We start from the raw sequence: 24,817 nt of genomic DNA, 5'->3' as shown, positions 1-24,817 counted from the left end.
CTCACCTTTTACCTAACCACTCAGAGCTGCTAAACGAAGGAATGCAGGCTTCTGTTTTTAAATTTAAGTCTTTTAAATTGACTACTTGTCATGTTTCACGTGTCCTTCGTATCCTAGCTCACAAACCATATTTGCCATTGAAACTACAGTCCTGACATTAGTTTTAGGGGCTCCGGTTTTTCAGTTGGCTCTTGCAGTTTGGTATGTTTTTAAAGAGACTGGGTCGTAGCCGTATCTGCGTGTGCCCCCAGTACCTTCTGTCGGTCGCGTGGGCTCCGAGAGGGTTGCACAGTGAATGTCTTCATGGCCGTAGCAATGCGAAGTGAGTTTTCTTTGACTATAACCGGTCTCATAATTCAGCTCTTCTCCTTAGAATACGAGCTTTTAAACAGGGTTCTTGATATGTATTAACATCGTTTTCAAGCCATAAAAACATTGTTGGGTTTTTTTAGGTTGTGAAATTTTTGGAAAAACTTTTGACGTTTATATTATTATTCAGCCCTCATTTGGAACCGATTAGGGAAATAGTATAATAATAGGATCAGAATTGTCATTCTGATTTTCATTGAAATGTTTACTTCTCTTAGATATATATATATTTTTTTACAGACTTTGGAGTGATTAGGCTTGTGCTAATTTGTATCTTTATATTGAAAAATATATTTAAGCCAGCTTAATAATTCCAGGTGGATTTTGAAGGGTTAATCTAGAATAAAAATAGGCAAAACACTTTGTTCATATTGACATTCCCGAACCAGAAAAAGTGGAATGGCAGTCTGGGGTGGGGTGTGGCATATCCAGCACAGGAATCTCTGTTCACTGGATTAGGGCGGTTGCCTTTCAGAGGGCTTCAGATGGACAGGCGAAGTCTGGCTCTCAGCAGGCTTCATTCTGTCTGTTGCTCCGTGGATTGGAAGCAATTGACTATTTATTGCTACTTGTCACGATATTTAACAGTAAAGTAACTCCCTGGAATCCATTCAGTCAGCTGTGCATCCTGAAGAAAGGGCCCCAGGAGGTCCAGCAGCCCAGGAAGATGTGCCCGTGGAAACGACAGCATGGTTTTTAAAAAGTACAGGAAAGACCTGAGAGCAGCTCATTTCAGATGAGGGAAGGTACCACTGTGAACAGGAGAGAGGGGGTGTTCGGCCTTTAGGAACACAGCCTCTGTTCTCAGGAAATCTCAGTCGGAGGTGGGTTGACAATTTGGTCACTTTAGGCTTCTTTTACGCAGTGAGCATTGTGCTTCGGTCTGTTCCTTACTCATCACAGTGGATGATGAGAAATGAAAGTGTTTTTTAGATGGATCCCGATAATATTGGCAGCAGCACTGATTACTTCCGTAAAGGTATTATGGATCTATTGTGACACCAGCTTATTGCTTAAGAAGTTGGCAGAGCTTGGGATTTCAAGGTGCAAAGGAAAAATATAATTTCCCAAGGTAGTTAGTCTCTGTCTAGGAACACCAATTATTGAGATAATGGGGTCTCCTGGGAGCTTGTTACTTTAGTTTTAAATGAATTGCCATCAAATTATTAGTTTGTTGTTACAATCTTTTACATGTGAAATATGACTCTAGAGTAATAGTGATTCTCCCCCCCACCCCTATAAATGTAAAAAATGTATCACTTTACAAATAATTGCTGTGGTAGTCTAGACAGTATTTCATAGATGTTGTGCTCAATGATGATGTTCTTTTGGAACTGTTGTTTTTAGGATTGCCTTTGTAATTTATAAATGATACAAGAAAGTCTTACTTGCTTATTGTAGTTTTTCAGTGCTTTTCCCAAAGTAGTGGAGATATAGTTTAAAAAAGTCTGCTATGACCATGAAAACTCTTTGAAATTAACAAAGTTCAAAATGTATTGAGAATTTTCCATCATTAAAATTACTCACTGGTTGTTTCTTTTATTTTTCCCCTAAAAATCTTTTAGTAAAATTCATGTTTCAGGAAGAAGGCCATATTTACCTCATGGCATTATTTTCTCTACTACACAAGTGACATATTTTGAGAAACATGGGTTTAGTGCCATATCTGCTTTTTCCCTCATGCCAATTCCTGTTGTTTTTACCCAGCTTGTTCAAGGAATTTGTTCAGGAAACACGGCTTTGAAGGACACGTGGGTGTTGGGCTAAAACTAAACTTCTATGGGAAGGGTGATTTGCCACCTAAGAAATGGCCAAAGACACCCACTGATGCATTTGAAGGTAGTTTCCAGAGAACAGCTTCAGTAAAAGCACGTTGCGTGTGACCGCCCAAGCTGACGATTGTGAAGATGTGCCTGGTTAGTAATTCATGTTGGTGTCATGCCAGCCATGACCTTAGGGTTGTGCCACCTTGTGGATGTTGTTTCCTCTAGCTGCCACTAGATTATTGGTAATAGGTCAAGTCCAGTTTGAATAACAGTCCAATGTTCCAATTAATAGTTACAGCAGATGCATATAATATTAATTTTTAGTGAAGCAATTCTCCCTGGATCATGATTAAGCTTTATCTCTTAAAATGCCCATCTAGTTAATCCATTGAAAATTGGATGTAAGTAATTGCCCTTGTATTATACTTTATGGTTTTACCAAGTACTTTCACAGGCATCGTCCTTAGGTAACGGGATTCGCATTCCCATTTTATAGATGCGGAAACAAGTTCATCAAGGTAAAACAGTTTAAGATTACAGGGCTATAAAGTGGCAGAACAGACACATAATCTGAGGTATCTTCTCTCTAAAAACACTTGTCTACCTTGTATCTAAAGTGAAATAGCTTGAAAAACCATTTTCCCAATGAAATATACTGGTGGTCTGCCCTCCATAGAAGGAGACTCGGTCTAAGATTGATGTGTAGAAGCAGTTGAATCATTTAGTAAGCCCCATTGTCAGCTGATTCCTAGCAAGCCCTGGAAGAGAATGAACTTGGCTCTTATAAGAAAGACCCAGAGCTGGTCTTCAGTAATCCCTCTTTGTGTACTAGTCTTCTTAGTTTTACACTATTTCCAAGTGTGCCTCATCCACCGACATGCAGTTGCATAGCTTTTGAGAGGCTCTGGAAAATTTAAATCTGTTCTTTTAAATCTGTGGACCACATACCATTGTGGCATGTCCTGCGAGGCTGCCTTTAGTCCTTGGGCAGGCGGGCGATCCTGTTAGCTTGCTTTGCTTTGTGATTATATATTGTCAGCTTCAAGTAACAGAAAACCCTGACTCAACCAGCTCAAACAGTAAAGGATGCATTCTGTCACCTAAGGAGAAGCCATGAGACAGGGTGGTTCTGGGTTGGTTTACTCAGCAGAGGAGCATCAGCATCAGGCAGCCAGGTCCTTTTACCTGCCTGTTCTGCTGGCCCCAGGAGCTGCCCAGCTCCCCTCAGCGGTACAGGAGAGCTGAAGTCCTCACAGCCTCATGTCTTCCCACTTGAACATCCAAAGGCAGGTTAAAAGAACCTTTGCCACAGATCAAAAATGGGTCCATACTCACCTTGAACCACTCCCTGACCCACGGCCTGGTGGGACCCCTGGGATTTGCTCTGTGTCAGGGTTCATCTAGGCACCAGGAGTGGTGCTCACTGAACACACCAGGACTGTGCCCGAGTGGGAGAAGTGGTGGACAGGGTGCAGGCCGGCAGCAGTGCCTGCTACAGAGCACGTCACTTGAGCTGAATGAGGCGAGGCCTGAGAGGTCTAGGGCAGTGTTTCTCAAAGTTGTCCTAGGATCAGCAGAATCAGCAGCACCCGGGAACCTGTTAGGCCAGTTCTCAGGCCCCACCCAGGGGCTACTGAATCAGAAGCTCTAGGGGTGGGGCCTGAGATCTGTTTTAACAAGCCTTCCGGGTGATTCTGACGCCTGTTCAGGTTTGAGAACCATTGGTCCCAGGGGAAGGCATGTAAGGAAGCACATTTCAGAATACACTTTTGGTTGAAGATTAAATAGTGAGAGGCAGAAATGGTGTTGTAGGTAAAACAGGGGGGTGGAAGCTAGGAGAAGGAGCTCGGTTTTCAGCCCTGCTCACCAGCCCAGGATTTTAGCAAACCTAGAACACCTGGGTTTTCTTTCCATGTGTTGTCAGGTTTCAGCCGGCTGATCTCATTTTTCTAAAACACTTCTGGCGTGGTTATGGGGATGAGGGTGGGGTTCCAGGTTGAGCTTTGGTGCCCACCCTTCGGAGTCCACTGTGCCCTGGCATCCCGGGAAACAGGTGGGTTAGGCCTTTACAGGTCAGGTCCGCTTCCAGGGGAGAACTGAGGAACTTTCTCAGGGATAATCCATTCATTCTAAGGGAAGTGGGTCTGGCCGAAAACCTTGGCCAAGTAACAAAAAGTCTCAGTTACTGGATGGGAGTGGCTGCTCCCAGACAGGGTGGTGTGTGTACTCAGATTGGTCTCCTGGCCCAGCTCCCTCTGGCACTGGCAGGGTGTGTGTGTGTGTGTGTGTGTGTGTGTGTGTGTGTGTGTGTGAGAGAGAGAGAGAGAGAGAGAGAGAGAGAGAGAGAGAGAGAGAGAGAATGAGAATGACTGACTATGGGGGGGGTGGGGCAGAAGTAAAGATATTACTTGAGTAAAAACTGAAAGAAGTGTTCTAAAAATTCTGTGAGAAACTGGGGTGGGCGGAAGCAGTGCAGGCACAGCCCACACTGAAGGGAACTTCCACATCCTGCTTGACTCCCCCCACCCCTGCCTCCGGTCAGGGATGGTCAGGGATGCTGCCAGGGATGCTGCGGGAGGGGCAGGGGTTGTGCCCAGGGGCAGGGTGGGAGCTGGAGGGAAGGACTAAAATTGGGATGGGGCGGGGGATGGCTGAGCCTGTCATGTAACCCTTTGGGGCAAGAGGCCGCAACCCAAACCACAGACTGGGGATTCCCTGTGGCTCTTTCATACTGCCGTGGGAGTATTTGCGCAGTGAGGGGGCAGGACGGAGGAAGGCCACAGGAAGAAACCCAAGTTCAAGAGTGGTGTATTCCTTTCCTAGGGCTGCCATAACAAAGTATCATCACAAACTGGGTGGCTTAACATGACAGAAGTGCATTCCTTCTCAGTTCCGGAAGCTAGAAGTCTGAAAGCAAGGCTTCAGCGCGGCCACATTCCCTCAGCCTTCGGGGACCCTGTCCTGCCTTTCTGTCTTTGCCGTCACGTGTCATTCCCCCTGTGTGTCCCCATGTCTTCACATGGCCGTCTCCTTAGGACACCAGTCCCGTTATATCAGGGGCCCACCTCATGCTGGTCTGCTCTCATTTTAACTGATTACATCTGCAATGACCCGATTTCCACGTAAGGCCACATTCCGAGGTCCTGGGATCTAGGACTTCAATATATCATTTTAGGGGGGGACACAGTTCGACCTATAACAGAGACTCATCAGTAATCCTTTGCGGAGGTCCCCTCACCTCCTTTCCCTGCCCCACCCCAACTCTGAGACTCCTAGGACGTAACTTTGGTATTGGCCTTGCACTCTGTTAAGTGACTGGCTGTGAATTTTCACTTCTTAGAGCTGCACTTAGGGGTCCGTCCAAGCTTTGGATGGCCAGAGTTCAAGGACAGCTGCAGGCCCCACGGGTTTTCTTAACCAACTCATTCAACCTGGCCTTTTGGTTACATGGCTTCTATATCTAAATTATGGAGTGTGTCCAAGATAATTCTGTATTTTATTTACACGAACTTGTGAGCGCTAGGGACCATTATTTTTTTTCCTTCGGTGATTTTGTGTGTGTGTGTGTGGGAAATAAGTGGGAAGATTGAAGAATATTTCAGTATATACTGAAGCTTAGCAAATACGCAAAGGCTTGAAATCAAACCACATTCCTTTGATTAGAATTCAGAGAAAATAGAGCTACTGAAACAGCTGTGAGGCTGTGTGTGTTGCGTCTGTGTATCTTAAGCTTGTTTCATTCCCACTTTAAACGTAGCATACGAAGACCTGTGGGGGTCGATTCACATGCTGAAACAGACCCTGGGAGCCACTTATTGGTGTGGTGGGAGAATCCTTTTGTTGTTTCCTGGAAGTGCTTGAATCAAGAAGATTAGTCTCTTTCTGCTTCCATATATTTTAACTGCAATTATCCAGGTGTATAATAGAGCTGACCATAAGGAATTGCTAGCTGCTGTTTCTGTGAATTTTACTACTTCACCTATAATTCTACTTTCAGGTGGATAAATGTCACATCCAAATTGCCTGTTAGTTCGACTTTCATGTAACTTAATTAGCAGATTCGTGTTTTGGGAAAATCTGATCTGTGATCTTGAAATTGGTTACGGTTGGCGTAATTCGTGGGTAACGACGGATTCACAGGGACTCTTCCAGTCATTCATTAAAGGGCTAAGGTAATTTGAGGTTGAAATGTGAGAGTGAGATGGAGAAAGCACTTGCTTGGTGTTCCTTAATCTTTTAATCCATTTAACCTGGGTTGTAAATTCAGGCGTCCTTTTAATTTGAAAGGATGTTTAGGTAGTTGGGAAGGGGTTCTATTAATTCACCACATTTAGACCATAATTAAGGGAGGGAGATTCTCTCTAATTGCCTAAACTTCTTAGAGTTATGATGGATACAGTAAGGGTCCATTAAAGTTAGATTGCTCCTCGAAATTCGAGATTTAAAAATCAGCCTAAGACTAAACAGAACAAGCATACGAACAAAACAAAACCCGGTTCGGAGATGTGTCGTGGGTGTTGTCCTTGGGAGTTTAGAAATACGTCGGTCGGTGGCATATGGAATAGGGCTTATGGACGGGCGCACAGGTATCAGGAAACCTGGTCCCTTGCTGAGTTAAAGGCCTGTCACTTAAACACACACTATTTACTTTTCATTTCTGCTTTCAAATTGGGGCTAGTAGGGGAAACTGGAGGAGGAGAGAGTTACTTCAGGAGGCCTGCACACACCTATAATGTTGACTGATAAAAAGAGGGAAGGGCGGGGGTGGGGGGGAGCGGCGCGGGGAGAGGAGGCAGAAAGTAAGTGGAGTAGGAAACAGGTGGAGAAAGGGGAAAGAGATAAAAACATCTCCTAGTGAGTCTAGGTTGTGGGAGTTTTAAAATCTGCATCCCCCTGCGGGCATTTTGATCAGGTAGGTGGTGATTATAAGTATTAAGCATATGAAATTAAATCACCAGTCTTTTGTATTAGTGTTTTCTCAGTGATCTGTGTCAGTTTTCTGTTCCTCTGTAATTATTCAAGTGGTTAGTAAAAAATCATTTTTATTCCTGTAAGCTTGTTTAGGGACAACTTCAAATATTTTGTCATGTTAGTCATTTTATTCCAATCTGTGCATTTATTTTTTAGCATTATAGTAAAAGCCCTCTGTACACATTCAATGTAGTTAATCTCTAGGTTACTTTTTAGTAGTACTTTTTTATAGAGTACTTTTCTTTTAAGTTTCTTTGGATTCCCTAAATACTTTGAGTATCCAAAAGTTATTTAGGCTCTTCTAGTATGTTATCTCTAAACTTATGTAGCTTTTGCAGTATTTTTCTTGTAATGTCAAGTTTTGGATATATTTGGCAGCACTCAGCACATTGTCATTTCTACTACAAAATAGAAACTTGATTAAGAGGCTTTAGCTGCATGTTATTGTAGTAAGTCAATTAAATATTTAGATTTTAATTTTTCTGGAGAATGGGGCCCTAAAATTTTTCATGGAAGTCAGAGCCCTGAAAAGTTAAGTCTGTTCTGACCTTCCAGGACGGGGCTGGACTGACTTGAGCATCTTACTTTGTGGCGCTGCACACACGGTTGTCAGGCTGACCCGCTGCTGCCCTTGGAGCTGTGTCCTCCCAGAGGGAGCGTCTTATTCAAATTTGTACAAAAGCACCGTAGAGACAAGTCTTGAACTTGACTCTGCTCTCTACAATTTTTATTATACTGAGTATGTGTTCCTTTTATAGCCTTAAAAAATTTCATTTTGGAATTAAAATATTAATTTAAAAACTAAGAATGCTTTAGCAGACTGTGTTTTTTCCGCACAGTTACTGACATAGCACACTTTTTAGTGTAAAGCCCAGCGTTGTGTATTCTCATTTGATTCGTGTTACCTTGTAAAGCAGATCTCATCTGGTCATGAAACTAAGATTCTGGGTGCAGAGAACTAACATTTTTTGAACATCGAATCTTTCTGTTGTTGTTGTTGTTGTTTTTTAAAAATAAATATTAGTTTATTTAATTCATAGAACCTCTCAAGAGAAAATAGCCTTCGCTCCATTTTGCTGTGTCTGTTGAGATTCATGCCTCTCAAGGCCTCAATTCCTGCCACAACGGAGAAGTGTCAGCTGAGACTGCAGTCCAGACTTTTCAGTCTCATATTTATGGGCATGATGTCTACTGAAATGATTAGAAAATTCTCACTTGCCCTCATTTCTTTAGTTTCTGTTCTAGGATGGGTATATGAAGAAGAAAAAAAAAATGGAATAGTATCATTTATCTACATATACTGAAATGTTCTTAATTCATGTAAGCTGGGAACATACAATATTGAATTATGAGAACTCTGATCTAAAGCTTATTTAAAAGAACAGTTTAAAAAAATACATAATTTAGCTCAAGGGGTTTGATCAAAAAATGATGATGGTGATTTAAAATTAACATATTGGTTTGATCGTAGATCATCCTTATAATTAAATGCTTAGTATTAAAATATGACTCTCTTGAATTCACCCTGGATTAAAAATAGAGGGAGCTTGTTGAAATTTTGATTTTTTTTCCTTCACCCTTTTCCAAGTCATTACATTTTCCAAATTAATGCTTCAGCTGGAGAGATTTTCAAAGACAATTTTGAATCTGTATTACATTAATATATGGGCACAAAACTTTGCGTAAACCATTGACTGAGTCTCAAGGTTATGCATATAATGTCCCAAATGTACCAAATTGGACCTGGGGAAAACAAATACTGTGTTGTGACCAATAATAAAAAAAGTATGCTGGTGATAGGAAATAGGCATTGCATGGTTCTAGAAAGCCCTGGAGCATATTGGTTAAACTAGTAGGTTGTAGTAAACACAAGCTCTGCTCTCAAGGAATGCATATAGTTTTAAGAGAAGGAACACATGACTTTGGTGACACATAAACTATTGTGTGTTTATGAGCTGAGTTTTAAATTTAGTTCTTTTTACTTAATGTTTTCTGGGTTCGTATAATGTCGGGTTAGGGTTGGGGTGGAGAGGAAAGAACAAAATAGAAAGTGGGTGGGTTGAGTAGTGGGTGGGAAGGAGGGTGGCAGGTAGAGTTGAGGATGCAGCTGGTAGAGGAGTAGGTGCCTGTACGTCAAGGAATGAGCCAAGGTCGGGAACCTGCGGAGGTCGTGGGGAGGGCTGTGGATAAGACGGTGGACACAGGAGCATATGGTAATGAATACCTGAGTCAGGGAATTTTTTTCTAACCTCCAGTCAGGGTAGTAGCTCAGTGGCTAAGAGATGTGTTTGGATCCAGAGCACCTGAGTTTGAATCTGACTTCCTACTTATTAGCTGGTGACTTCTCCCTGTAGCCGGTGGGTATGATCAATAGTGCCTACCGCGGTTTGTTGTAAAAATTAAGTACATACACGGACAGCATTTAGAACAGAGCCGTGCGTGTAAGTGCTGCAGCCCGATGTGAGGTTGACGAGGTTGTCATCGTTCTAGCTGCGGGTGCAAGAATCTTCTTCTTCTTCTTCTTCTTCTTTTTTTTTTTTTTTTTTAAGGAATTGTGGTATTTGAAAAGCCAGAACTAGTGTGGGTAAGGTCGGGGCTCAGGGTTTGAATCCTGTGTCTGGCTGACTAGCTGTGTGACTCTAAGCCTCAGTGTTCTCATCTGTAAAACTGGAACAATGGTAGTACCTCCCTCCGAAGATCGTGTGAGGATTCAAGGGGTACGTGTAAAACACTCTTCAGAGGAGAATACGCACTCGGCAGCACATTACCGAAGTGTGTGTGTGCTTTAAAGAAATTAGACTTTGTTTCTTAAGGAAAGAGTAGGATAAGTTTACAAAGATGTCCTTAAAATGTCTTTTTATATTGGGAATAAATTAGAAACAACCTAGATGTCCAGCAGTACATCCATGTAGATAATGTTGGTGTAAAGTATTTGAGAGAAAAAGATGTTCCACGGTATTGAATTTTTTATAGAAAAAAGTTACAGATGTTAGAGTTATTGTGGTGATCATTTCACAGTATGTACAAGTATGGAATCATCATGTTATATGCCTGAAACTAATATGTTATATGTCAATTATACCACAATAAAAAAAATCATTTATTTCAAAGGCTAGTACTAATGTTGACCGAATTGGTCTGTGCTGGGTTCTGTGATACGGTTCCCCATATATTGCTTTGTTTTGTCCTTATACCAGCTCCCTGTGTCAAGCTGTATGACACTGCACAAACACAATGTGCCATCTGGAAGATAACACTTGAAAGTGCTCATTGTTCTCATTTGGTAGTGAATTGTTATTCTTATTTTTGCTTATTATGTTCTAAAATACAGTAAAAAATGAGACATCTTGACTTAGGGAAGTATGGGCTGCAGTGTGCGTACTGGGTGCCGGGAGCCGAGAGAGTCCCTTCCAGGTGCTTTCATCCACCCATAGGCCTTGCTTCAGGCCACTCACCTGAAGAACGGGAAGTTGTCTTTTTGCTAATGAGGAGTGATTATGAGGCTGGGAAAGGGAAAGGTGTGAAGAACTATTTAGTGAACAGGATTGTTGAGGCGGAGCTGCCAGCAGAGAGTTCTCCTGGAGCTGACAACCCGCTGACTAAAGTGATGCTCTAAACCTGGCCTGAGACAGGGGTGCGGTGGGCCTGCTCTGCCAGGTGTTGACCCTTTAGTTGCTCAGTCCTGGGGAGGTGTGAGGAGGCCCTGGGGGAGCGGTAATAGCTTTTAGCACACCAGTAGGAAACTGTTGCTGCATGTTAACAAGGATGTGGCAGTACCTGTGCTTAGGGAGTGGGATGTCAGCCCTGGCCAGCAAAGAAGTGTGAAGGTGAATTCCTGCAGTGCCAGCGAAGCCTTTGCATGCTGAGCCAGCCTCACTCCAGGGTGGTGTAACCGGAAATCAGAAAGGGGGTTGGTGGAAGAGAATCCCATTCAGAGTCAGAGTATCAAAACAGATTAGGCTGTGGATTTAATGGATAGGAATTCTTTAGAAAGGTATTAAATAGGACTTGCCTAGGTATTACTCCAGAAGCTTGGCCTAAACTACAGCTTCGAAAAACAAAACAGAACATTTCAGATCACTGATCACTGTATTGAAACAGAATTTTCCGTGGAAGCCTGGTATACAAAAGATAAACACAGGCTGCTTTATTACACTGGGGATGGGGAGGCCCACTGAGGCAGAGGGATATTTTATGTCTTTCAGGAACTGCCCCACCCCCACCCCCATCTTATTCAGTTGGGGTTGCCATGCCTGGCAGGGAAGACCAGCCCTATTCCCCCAACCCCAGAAATGTATCTCAGATAGTCTGATTCTGTCCCCTCTGCACAGAAGTGTGTGTGGTGTGACCACAGCAATGTCACGGTTGTCTCCTTGATTTTATGAATGATTTAGGGTTGGACGTTTATGAAGACAGATTTGAAGGGAATGTTGCTTGAGGACTTTGGGGAAGGTTTCTCAACCTCTAAAGAACACCGGCGAGGACGCGATGCTGGGGGTGGGGCGGCAGATGGATGGCAAGGTGGGAAGATTCTGTTGAGCTGCTGAATCTACCTGCCCTGGAACCATCTGCTCTAGGACTTCAGGTCACGGGACTCAAGTGAGAGAAATACTCTTATTTACCTTGTTCTGAGTTAGGCCTCATGCTGCTTGAAGCTGAAAACATCCTGTTACACCTGTGTTTTAGGCACCTCTCCTCTGGCCCCTGTTGGAAACCTCTGACTCCCTGACCCAGTCTGCCACTTTCTGCTCCATAGAATCATCTACCTAGAGAGTTAATTTGCTTTAATTAGGCCTTATGTTTTATGTTATTCATATTCTCAAAGGCATATTTTTGAAGTCTGCACCTCAGGCCAAGCATTTTCCACGTCATAGGTGTATCACATGTCTGTCGGTGCTGTTTTGTCCTATTCTGGAAGAGAAAGTCACTTGTGTGCCGAACTCACAGACGTGAAATTACAAAGTGATGACAAATATCGGTGCCTGGCTGTTTTTATCACAGACTGTGGTCTTCTCCACTCTTCACTATTTCATCTTTGTTCACAGAGATATATCACAGAATACAGAAACACTTATTTTTTCTTTTCCTCAAGAAAATTTCAAAAATAAAGACAACTCGAAAGAATTCCACAGTGGACTCCCAATGTACCTCTCCAAGAATCAGCTTCTGTTAACATCCTTAAAGCTTTTGATAGCAGAGGCCAGTGTTTAAGCACTTTGAAGCTTTTGACTAAATAAAGAAAAACGTTATGGTGCCTCTTCGGTCTTTGTATTTTGTCAGATTTAAGGCACAGCTCCTTTTCTGTCTGCCTGCCTGCCATTCTCTGAGTTTATGTAAGTTGGAGGAGGCGGGTGGGAGAAGATGTAGGAGGATGGAAAATGAACATCTTGCTTTACTCACAAACAGTGCTCAGTGGGTCCCAGACAGAGCCAGGGGTTTTGAGGTGTCCTCTGCAGGGAGCCTTTCCCCTTTCAGGCCTTTTCTTTACATGCTTTTGTCCCCTAAGAAGATGAAGAGAGTGTCAGGGGCCCTTCGGCGCTGGGAACTTTTCCTAAAAGTCCACTCTAGGCCGAGAAGCCCGGATCGTAGCAGCAGAGCCAAGAAGGGCCGAGGCCAGCTTTCTCAGCTCTCCCACTCATTTCCGGCTTGCTGTCTAATTTGAAATCCTGGAACATGTGTTTTAGTGCATTGGTTCATAAAATGTTTTTTGCAGGATTCTGGAATAGAGGCTGTGCATTCTTTGGTACAACCTACATGGATAACTGCAGTATGTGAGTGTGAGATTGTGTGTATGTAGTGTGTATTTTTGGAGGTAAGTAGGGAGGTAGAGGGTGAATGCAGTTCTTTTAAATTCTCTCTCCACAAGATGCAGAATGTGTTGTGTTCTCCCTTAGTATTTATGCAGAATATGAACAATGAAGAGTCGAGCTCCTGTCACCCCTGGGTCCCCAGGAGCTTCTTGTTCGGCCCTTCTGGGCAAGCCTGGCCTTCCCAAGTTGCCCTCATCTTTTTCCATTTCAATCACTTTGGAAACTAGTAGTTGGATGCTGGCAATCGAGAAGTTGCCATTTAGAAGTTTATAGAACATATGCCGGAGAGAGTCAGTTCCAAACTTTGCAGTTATATCAGCTTGAGCTTTTGCCAGCCTTTCTTGGAAAAAAAACCTGCTGGAATGAAGAGAAACCTCACGATACTGCACAGCATAGCCGGTTCTGCGTTTGTAGTGTGTCAGCCTGGATTGGTTTTGTTGTCCTTTTTTCTGAATGTCGTCTTACGTAGAGAACTTGGGCTGCCTCTCATTTTCTGAAACCTTTGTCTTGCATTTTTTGTAGGTAGGCACAAGTCATTTTTTTCCCCCTTCTTTAGCATTTACGGGTGAGTCAGACCTGAATTCACTGCTTTATAGCTCCAAGAATGTGCCCTCTATCTTAGGAGCCCTGGTCTTGGGCTGTCCCTTTCCCACCGTTAGTGATGCTCAGGCGTTGGAGCTCAGAGTCATCCTTGGGAGGCTTAGGAGTTGCCCGGCTCTCTCATCTGCCAGACTACTGACTGACCTGCAGCATCACGCGGCATGGCTGCGGCCAGGCTGTGGTACACTCTCCACTGATGTATCAGTCTTGACAGGAATCACCCAACTCTGTGCCAGTGAAGAAATAAATCCCTGTACGGCATCCTTTACACTTGATGGATTCTTCAGCTCCAGCTTGAACACTTCAGGTGATGGGCGTTCAGCTCTGCACTAGACTGCCCGGATTGAGCCTCTTGTGCTGTTAACATGTTCTTTGAGCTTTCACATTTGCCATCTTAGGCCTTCCGCCACTGATCCCAGCTGTGCAGAACAGGTCTGCACCCTGCCGTTGGACACACAGTTCTTCACAGATTCAGAAACAGTTATCAGATCTCATCTTTGGCTTGATTATACCTAATTATTTTTTTAACTTCTACAGGCTAAACTGTTGCTCATTTTTTTTTTAATTTTCAGTTCTGGTGTTAACTGGGTCAGAACTTTTTTTAAGCTAAAGTTTAGCTAAAACTGGATAAAGTGATTCAGTTGAGATCTGAATGGTGCCATGTGTGGTGAATTCATTTCTTTTTTTTTTCCTTTTTTTGGTTGGACTTTACTTATTTTAATGAAGCCTAAGATTTCATTAGCACTTCTATTAGTCAATTCCTTGGACCATGTTGATTTTATGGCCAAACAAAAATAAGAACAGAAACAAAAAAAACTCTTAAACCTCTTTTTTTTTTTCTCTTTTCCTTCTTTTTACCAGGAACTGTTAAATTCTTTTTCTCAGTATACACTTAAGTAGTTCATTGCCTTCTTTAAAAAACAAAAATTTAAGTGTAAGTATTTACCTTTGGTCTTGCTGAGGTTTCTGTCTTGTTGATTTGGACTTACCTTAGCCTGTTGAGACCAAAGAAAAATATATACACACAGACACGCACACACACGCACATGCGCGCACGCACACACACGCACACGCACGCGCGCACACGCACGCGCGCACTTTCCCCCCTAATTGTGAAAATCGGTTCCAGAATGACCATAGGATGACTTAGTCTCCTCCCTCTCCCGAGACCTCATTTAATATGACAGGACAGAAATTTAAAAGGTAGAAAAAGCCCATCATGAAGAAATGTTTAGGGGAGGGAGCTATCAATGGCTAAGAAATTTTTTTTAAATTCTGGAAGCTTGAAAATGGATGAGATGGTAGGTCATGAAGGAGACAGGGAGAAGCCTACAATGTGAAAGATTAAGAGGGTCCACCAAGCATACTGTGAAATTTCAGCACAAGGGTAAAGAGAATATTCTCAAACTTTGTGTGTGCGTGTGTGTGTGAGAGAGAGAGACAGAGAGGAGAGAGAGAGAGGAGGAGAGGAGAGAGAGAGTGAGAGAGTGAGGGTGGGCAGGGTTTGGCAGGGAATAGGTCATTAATGAAGCCACCACATTTCTAGGACTTCTGATTGACCAAGCTAGATGCCTAACTGAGGATGGGACTTAGAATGCCCACCTCACAAGGTTGTTGCAAGTATGAAATGATATATATAAAGTACCTAATATATTTTCTGGCACGTGGCAAGAACTCTTAGGTGCATATGCAGGCGTTACTGCTATTCTCACCATCCCTACTACGACTATGATGGTGAAGAAGTATATCAGGATTAGATCAGCTTTGTGAGACAGAAAACCCTGTGGCATAAATAAGATAGAAGTGAAGTAAGCAAGGTAGTATTTTCCCTCTAGACTTGCTTATCTGAGAGAGCAAGAGCAAGCCGGAGCTGCTGCCATAGTTCTGTGATCTTCAAGATGGTGGCTCCATTTTACACAAACTAGTGTAAAATGACTACTCACCTGCAGTTCATGTCCCCTCAGGGGAGGAGAAAGGGGCTGTAGGAGACTTTGTTCCCCTCTTTCCTTTAAGGCCACTTCCTGGAAGTAGCCTCAAAATGTCAACATACAATCTCATTCCTAGAACTTAGCAACATGGTTGTATCTCGGTTGCAAGGTATTCTGGTAAAAAAAATCTATCCTACAGCCATGAGCCTAGTTAAGAATTTCTTTTAAGGAGGAAGGGGAAAATAGCCATTGGGGTCGACAGCTTTCATTCTCCTTGTCACAATAAGCCTTTATAATGCATCAGATCCTAAACTCCTGGAGCATAAGGTTAGTTTCAACTCTTTGGGAGTTAACACAAAGGTCTATTGACATAATTAACTTATACTTTGGTTGATCTATGAATTATTATGTGTTCAACTAGGCATTACAACCACAGAAGCTTTTAATATGGCTGAAATGTATTTCATAGGACTCTGCCGAAAGAGTTCAGCCTAACATTACTTTGAAAAGATCTGCAGATAAGGAGAAAGCTGGAAATTTCTGAGACTTTTGTGAGGCTGGTATTAGTCATACATTATTCTTTCTTTTGGTAGGGAGACGATTTATGCAGATTGCTTTGACTGTTAGAGGATGCTTAGAGAGTTTGGTGATCATAACTTCTTGTTATTTGATCTCTCTGCCCTGGGAATGCTGTAACTCTCTGTGTTTATTCCTGGGAAAGCTACATCTTTGATTTTTCACATTATCCCCTTCTGTTAGGATAACTGTGGGGTCCATGACCCTGTTCCTAGACACAGAATTTCTAGAAAGCCAGTTACTGCAAGGTCTTATCTTGCTAGATGACCCCCTTTTTTTTCCCCTAGTCTTCTTGACCATGTTTATTTCTGTTGACCCAAATACTTGAGATTTATTTTTAGTTGGAAAAACTCAGAGATGCCTGAAGGTTAATCGTAAACTCTATAAACTGTGCATTGAAACAAACAAAGATGTAATTTTAGTTTCTCACACTTGGAGAGTGCTTTCTCGCTTAGGAAATTTCTCAAGAACCTTAACACTTAGCAAATGTTCATGTGATGTTTTCCATTGCTATAACTTTCTTGCTTAATTCACTTTTTCCCTTATTCATTTTCAGAATGCAAGTGAATTTTCACATTCCAGGGATTTGGTTATTTCTTCTTGCCCTTTGGAGTATAACTTAGCTTTTAAACATAAACTAGGACAGTATTAACCATATTAGATAGGATAGAATAGGGTAAAGTGGCAGAATTGGACAGCTGTTTAAAATATAGCAAAATGAGTTGATTTTGTGAGTTACTGTCATTTTCAAATTCAGACTTTTTTTATACTCAATTCTATTTCAAGCAACTACTAGGATATAGCTTTGAAAAATCTATTAGGATCTACGGCCATGCCACCCTGAACAAGCCCGATCCCGTCGGATCTCAGAAGCAAGCAGGGTTGAGCTTGGTTAGTACTTGGATGGAAGACCACCTAAGAAGACCAGGTGCTATAGTGTAAAAAATAAAAAATAAGGGATTGTAAGCTCACAAGGTCCTTGCAATCTGTGAGGTCAAGCAAGGGTTGCCTTGCCTGAAAAAAAAAATCTATTAGGATATACTGTTGGATAAACTGAAATATTAATAGTTAGAAAAAATATTGGGTATATATTAAATTAATGCCTTAACTCAGTTTCATGACCAGAGACAAGACAAGGAGTCAGAGAACCTGGGTCCTACAGCTTACTAGTGATGCGATCTGGGGAAGTCATTTGACTTGTAAGTCTATTTTACCACAAACAAAATAAGGCTGGTGTGTGCCTTGCCAGCCTCGTTGCAAGAATGTAATAAGATACTGGTTATGAAAGTGCTTTGACAGTGATCAAGGGTCATGAAATGTAAGGCTATTTTATGATAGAGTCACAGCTGAGAGTAGAAGCAAATCTTTAATAAGGAAAGAAAAACCAGAAAACACTGCTTTTCAATATATATTGTTTTCAATATATATATATTGAAGCTTTTGGTTTTAAATGGATAATGAAAGCTAAATGCATTGGTTCTTTGTGTTTTATCCTAAGCAAGAGAAATATTGGCTTCTTAGAATGATAATTATTTTGTTGCTTGCTTAGTCTGAGTCGTAATATAAATTTTCTTATCTACAGCCATGCCACCCTGAACGTTGCCCGATCTCGTCTGATATCGGAAGCTAAGCAGGGTCGGGCCTGGTTAGTACTTGGATGGGAGACCACCTAGGAATACCAGATGCTGTAGGCGTTAGAAAAAAGGTTTTTTTTCTTATAAACAATGATTTTTTTCATGTATCCCATGGAAGTAGGAAATTGTTATGCTTCTTTTAACTAGGCTATCAGATTTGCTTCTAATGAAAAGACTTGTTCCACAAATGAATGGAATTGAGGATCTGTGAAAAACAGAATCCGTGACCTTCTGCGCCTTCATCACATTTACTGCCGACCATACTTCGATGTCCAGGATGGATGTGTTCACTTGCAACTTGGCTTGCTTTTCCAGAGTGATCAGCTTTGCTGAGTAGTAATAGGTCAGGGTTCCATGGTGGCAGGTGGGAGCAAACTGCAGGGTTGGAGAGCAAGCCTCAGGGCAACTTTAGAGTTGTATTATTTGAATTAGAATTCGAAAGCATATTAGGCACTGAAGAGAAAAAAATGTTAACTCATACGTCTCAGTATTCAGGTTCTCAGTTTGGGAAATGAGTTATAAGCCCGTGACACATTAATGGTATAAGATAGTACTGTAAATTGCCCAGTTAAAATGTCTTATGCCAGTAAAATGAGTTGGACTATAAAATTATAAGAATTCAGAGAGGGAACTAATTTCAGGTCAGAATGTCAAGAGAGAGACTTGTGTAGTAAGGACAGGACTTGAGAGGAACGAGAGACATCAAATTGGAAATGAGTTGGAAGAAGGGCATGTCCCGGACTCTGTGAGGGGATTGCTCGGCTAGAGCAGAGAGCTTGTTTGGGGTGTCAAACATTAGCACGACAGATATGTTATACCAGATTTTGATAGCTTAAGTTCTTGCCCAAGGAATTGAAACTTTTCTATGAAGCAAAAAGGATCAGAGAGAAAGCGGTTTGAAGTAGACGATAGCAAAGAAACCACAACTTATGTGTAATTGGATTGTGAAGAAGAAAATCACATGGTGCAGTGGTACTAATATTTAAATGCCAAGGAAACTTTCTGGAAATGAAAGAAGACCTGAATCTATAAATTGGAAGAGCCCACCCAGTATCTGAGGAAATTAACCCAAAATGATCATCATGGAGTTATATTCTTGGAAAAATGTTAGACTTCAAAGAAAAAGAGAAACGAAAAGAATTTTCAAGGACTCCATGCAAAAAGATTGAATAATATCAAAGGGCAAAAAGAGTTGAGCCATAATCACATTTCTTAAATGACATGCAAAGCAAGGCCACAGTGGAGCAGCATTTTATAGAGAGTGATCACCATGGATTTATACCCAGCCAAGCTATTCTTCAGATATCGAAGTTAGAAGAGCAATTTTTAAACATACACAAACTCAGGAAACTTTATACTTTGAGCCCTTGTTGAGGAATCTGTTAAGAGAATGGACTTCATTTAACCAAGAAATGACCTAGGAAACTTCTGCAAAGTGTCTGAGCCTGAGCATTTCATATTTTGTTTGCAGATTTTAAGACTAAAATGGAGTAAGAAACAAGAATGGGAGGATAAAATCTTTCCCTTAATCGTAATTGGAAGCTCTTTGAGGTTGTTTTCTGTCATAGTGTGGGTTCTTAGAAGCGGATGCTGAGACAGAATTTGGTGTACAGGATATTTATGAAGGATTAACGCCTGTGAAAGGGAGGGGGCAGAAGTCAAGCTTCAGTGCAGGCCCACAGAGACTTGACCAGAACCACAGGAGGCTTTGGCATGTTTATGGCCCATCAGAGATGTCCAGTTTTGGGCTGAAATGGTTGAGCTTTTATACTCATCATCATCAATCACTGGATGTATAGACCGCCTTTCAAAGTGCATGTTTTTGGATGGGTGACTCTTTATAGCTGAGGTGGACCCTGAAGGAGCTGACCGCTAGAAGCTGTCCACCCACCGCTGTCCGTGTGGCACATCCCTATGTCTGCCGTACTCGCTTTTTCTTTAGTAGAAGACAGTGGCCAAAGTGATCGTTTAGAAAGATGAATTTCTTCTCCTTGTGGTAGACTTCTACTATTTAGTGATTTCCCAGAATCTTTTGAACAGCCTCTCCAGAGACATTTGGATAGTTCGCTGTATTGTGAATCCTGACTCTCCAACAGAGAGTAAATATACAGCAGAGGTCCAGAACATAAGAACCCATCAACCTCTGTTACCCAGCCTCTCTTGCTTGTTAGGACGCAGACGTATGACTTAAAGTTCTGCCAGTTTGAGTGAGATCCCCTAACAAGACACATGAAATGTGGAAAAACAGGCAAAGCATGTAGTACCCATTTTGGTGTTGGTGTATCCTTGGAGGCTGTTTCTCGATCATAGTGGAGCTGGGGTGGTTCCGGTGATGGTACTGCTCCCTTACCAGACCAGTTCTACGGTATGATTCAGCCTAGATCCTGGGATGGAGTATAACCTAATACCCTGCTGCAATAAAAGCCTTTAAAACATGTAGAGTGGCTTCTGTGATTGGCAACTAAGGACATGACATGTGCTCTGCATGGATTGTGGGGGAAATAGCTTGGAGTAGGGGAGATCAGTTAAAAGACCACTACCCATCGTCCAGGTGGGAACTGGTGAATCCTGAACGAGGATGGACTTGATAGAACATAAGGAGAAAATGAAAGAAGGAATAAGTCACATTAATGATAGTTAGAATAAGGAACTGAAGGGGGAAAATCAGACAACATTCCAAGCATTACCTCTGGGTTATGGTTTGGGTGTGATACAGGAATGTTTGGGTGTATGTGAATACTAGTGAGATCTAGACATACTTTGTAATTTGTAGCCTACTGTGTGTTGTGTTTACTATATGCTAATAGTATTTTCATGATTTTAAAAAAGATAGCTCTAAGATTTGAGCCAGGATGATTAGAAAAATTGTAATGTCCAGATAGCACATTTGGGTATGTGTATTTATACCTGTGTTTGAACATGTTATGTTTTCCTAACCTGAGAAGTCACAGTGAGTCAAATGAAGGAAGGCTATGAAGACTGGCATTGTGTAGTTAGAATCTTGTGCAGATGTGCCATCTGAATCCTAAGTTCAGAACTCGTAAAACACAATTGCTGAGTTCCTGCTTTGTACCCAGCAATGTGCTAGATTGTCTGAATGTTCTCTCAGGTGGTGCTTTCTTCTCACATCTGTATTGTAGATGATGTCATCCACTGACTAGATTCCCATTACAGATTGATTAATGATGTATATCTCAAAGGTTTCCTTGAATTGAGAGATGTGATTCAGGGTTTGCTTTAAAGGGCTTCTTTTAAAGAAGTTAAAAAGATGGTAAATTTTTATCTGCATAGAATTCTACCACCTATGATGTTTTCTAAATTAATAATACATCTTAAAAGTTAAAATAGGTTAACCTTGGATTAATCTTCAAATCAGAAATATACACCACCCCTCCACAATTAAAAATGAATTTCAGTATTTAGGTATGAATTAGTTTAGTTAGTCTCAACCCTAGCCACGCTTTAGAATCACCTGGAGAGTTTTAAGAAAGAAAATATTAATGCTACTAGCCCCACCCTACACTAATTGAGAATATGGGAAGCCAAAGTCGAATCTGCTGCATGGGGATTGCTTTTGTGATTGGCCAGCAGCTGCTTTTATGGTGCCCTTGTTTTGAGCTTGCAAACTGGCCTATGATCTGTCAGGAAAGGGATGACAGTGTTGATTTCATAGAAGGCTAAATTTTCATTTTAAAATGGAAGCCCATTTGACGATGTGAAGGTTTTTGAAAACACTCATCTTTATGTTAAGATTTTTGTAACCCGACTCTCATTTTTTAAAGAATATGTGTATGAGACAGCCCAAATTAGAATCAGACTAAGGGTACCTTTTTCTTAATCTTTATCCTGTGCTTTCCTTTCATCCCCATCTGTCTTTGAACTTGGGGTCTATCCTTGCCTGAGTCTTAGAGCAGTGGCCTTCAGATCCAAGAGAATACACACCTGGGGGTAGTTTGAAGCCTTTTCAAGGGATGTGCAGGCACCTGTAATTTAAAGAGAATCAATTTCAGATTCTTAGATCTTCAGTGTAATTAGTCCTAAAATGGACCTGCCTGAGAAAATGCCCGTGGCCGGGTAGCCTGCTGGTTTTCCTTTCACGCCTCCCCTTTCTGAATTACCATTCTTTAAAGGGAAGACACACCTCTCACCTTCCCTCAATCATCAAGGTGCCAGGCAGAGGGATAATTAAAATATTGGCGTGGCTGCTGAGAAAGTGAGTGACTCCAATCACTGCGTAAAGGATCCTTTTGCAAATAAATTTCCTGTTCTTTACTTTCAATAAAATTTAAGAAAGAAAACTTAATTGATCAGCTGATAGATTGAGTATTGCGCCCATGGATGCATATTATTATTATTTGCTGGAAAAATCTTTCCATTTCCATCTACCTATTTATGTGAACACATTTTCTTAGCGTTTCCATCTATAAGAGCTAAACAAAATAGATTTCATGTGGAATCTTATCTTATTTCAGTAATAAGTAATAATCTACAAAGAATGAGCTTGTGGGAGGGAAAGTCCCATCCATGTCATCCAGACACACATAACCCATAAAAATTTACTTATATTGAATAATTTGTGATATTTCTTTTGGTCAGTGTTGTCCTTACAATAATGATTATATTTCACTCAATTTGGAAGAAACTTTTAACACTGGTTTTTCTGGTCAAATACATAAATCTCAAATTGTTTACAGACTTTTGTTGCAAAGAGGTATGGTAGACTTTTAAGCATAAAAGTATATTAGGATGGAATACTTTGGGGAAAGTGGAATGGAAAGATGAGATCAAGGAGAAAGGGAAATGATGTACAATTTCCAGCTCTTAAACAGTTTATTCATTTATTTTTTTAAGGGGATGTTGGTATGTGGGAAGTAAATGGTGATGGAATTTAGACTAGAATAGATACATTTAAAAGCGATGTCATAGTTTTATTTAAAACTTAGTTATAATATTGCCAGAAATTATTATTATTTTTTTGCATCCACTTAAAATTACAGTGTGAAATTTTGAATATTAACTTAAAAACGTATGGAGTACATACCTTTTTCAAATGCTTTTTGGGATTATGCAAACAGCGATGGGAAGAACCCTGAGTAAGGCCTATCACGAGAGCAGGGAAGATGAAGAAGATAAAGTTATTTATTTCGTTCATTAGTTAAAATACCTGGAAAGATAATGTGATTGGATACTTTAACAAAGAAAAGATAGTTTGCCAGACTTTTAATATGACATCCAAAAACACACGCTCTCCTTTCTACGATCCCGTAACGTTTCTGGGCCCATTCTTCTCGGAGCCTTTTTCGATGGTGTTCCCGATATCTTCATGTCTTCTGCCTTCCTCCTGCTCAAGAATTTCTCATTTTTTTTATGGTGTTATTTTAATTACGTAGGACTTTTATATTACCAGTAGATGTCAATGGGGTTTTAACTCAGCTTTTCACACTCAGGTATGCCTTCCTCTTCTGAGAATTTTCACTTTTCATTGGCTGGTTTTAGTTATCAAGGAGCTTAGATTGAGAATACATAAAGAAGTAGATGAAGCCCTGAGAAAGAGTCCAGATATTCTGTGGTCTCATTGAGGCTCTATTGCCAACAAGCTGTTTGAATTTACAGATACTTTGCAGACTGTCCCGTTGGCCCAAGGGGTCGGGGGTGTTGGTACCTTTCCTGTTGCCCTTCCCAGAGCACATCTGTGTACTTAATAGAGAAAAGTGTGAGACTTGACTACAAAAAACTTATTTCTGTTGGTTCTAGGTCTCTACTGGGTAAGATAGGAGCACTACTCTATCATTTCTGAGTGGACAGTTTTGAAAAGATACCACCAAAAGATACTTATCAGATGAGTAAACCGAAGACTGAGATAAGGCAGAAAGCATTCAGTTTGCTTTTTATATTTGATGAGCAGATTATGTATTTAATCAGTATAGGTATTCTTGTTTTCTTTTTTAATCTCCGAGTTCCAGTACTGAGGTTTCATAGGCACGCATAAGCTGTTATAACACAAAAATATGCGATAATAAATGTAACACTTGTAGAATGGTCTCCATTCGAACATGACTTCCTGCTAGTACTAGCTTCTCGTCTGGCCATTTCTCATCTGGTCCATAGCCAGTGCTTTTGTGTTGGCAATTGAAGGAGAGAAAATTGACAAAGGCAATATATCTGATGCTTCAAAAGATGGTGCTTTACATTTCAACACATTAACAGATGCCCTTGTAAAAATTAATAGGGCCCTTAAATATTTTAGCAAATTACCTGTCACTCCCCCTATGTCAACTCATGCTAGTATTTGTCAAGAATCATGAAAAAAAGTTTTCAATTTTTGACTCATTCTTTGTTCCTGCTGAGACTTAGAACATGGTTGGGATTATAACAAACTTTATTAAATATACAACTTATTTTCATTACTTAGTTTTATTTTTTAAGATGTAAAGCCCCAGATAAATCACTCATTTTTTTACTCTCTCACTGGTGTGGATTTTAAGTGGATTCCTTTGAGCAGCTTCCATCAGGCCCCAGTTTTCCCAGGGGGATGGCACAGCACAGGCTTTGGAAGCATAAACCTGGGTTTGTGTCCTGGCTCAGCCCCTTGTCCTGGGCAGCCTTGGCCAGATAAATATGTGCCTGCTTTGATTTCCTCCTCTGTAAAACGAGATTAATGGTACCTTTTCCAGACTGTCGTTGAGAAGGTTTAGTGGCAGAATGCAGAGAAAGCACGAGTGGGGAGCCTACACAAGAGCAAGTGCCGTCACAGGACCAGAGGCTGTCATTAATTATTTGCCATGTTACTCTTGTATCTCAGTTGCTTTGCACTTGGCATTTGTCTCAGCTGAGATGAGAATTGCTTCTTAAACGATGAGAAACAAGTCAAGAATGCGTAATGATGTAAGTAGAAGGTCATGTTTTCATTTTCAAAATGGAAATTGTTTGTTTTAAAGATTTAATCATAATAGCTAGTTTTCGAGTGCTTGCTTTATGCTAGATACTTTTTAAAGCCTCTATAAACGGAATCTCATTTAATCCTTCAAATAAAACTATGGGCTACATACTGTTATGGGCACCATTACTAGCCCCATCATGTAATAGAAAACCAGAGTTAGTACTCACGCAAGCATGCCAGCTGGTAAGCGTAATGCCTGTTGTTAATTTTTTTTTTTTTTTTT

General features: G+C 41.2%; 1 protein-coding gene and 2 pseudogenes across 3 annotated transcripts in view; all 3 read left to right on the top strand.

Annotated features, from left to right (window-relative positions):
• TMEM131L (transmembrane 131 like) overlaps nucleotides 1-24,817 on the top strand; it is a 136,608-nt gene that overhangs the window by 13,726 nt on the left and 98,065 nt on the right. The gene's annotated exons all lie outside the window — the stretch shown is intronic.
• LOC120613657 (uncharacterized) lies at nucleotides 16,843-16,960 on the top strand (annotated as a pseudogene).
• Nucleotides 17,595-17,714, top strand: LOC120613521 (uncharacterized; annotated as a pseudogene).

The sequence above is a fragment of the Pteropus medius genome, unplaced genomic scaffold (assembly GCF_902729225.1).
Source record: "Pteropus medius unplaced genomic scaffold, Ma_sr-lr_union100, whole genome shotgun sequence".
Lineage (NCBI taxonomy): Eukaryota > Metazoa > Chordata > Mammalia > Chiroptera > Pteropodidae > Pteropus > Pteropus medius.
The sequence above is the reverse complement of the archived record's forward strand: the minus strand, read 5'-3'. Positions and strand labels throughout refer to the sequence as shown.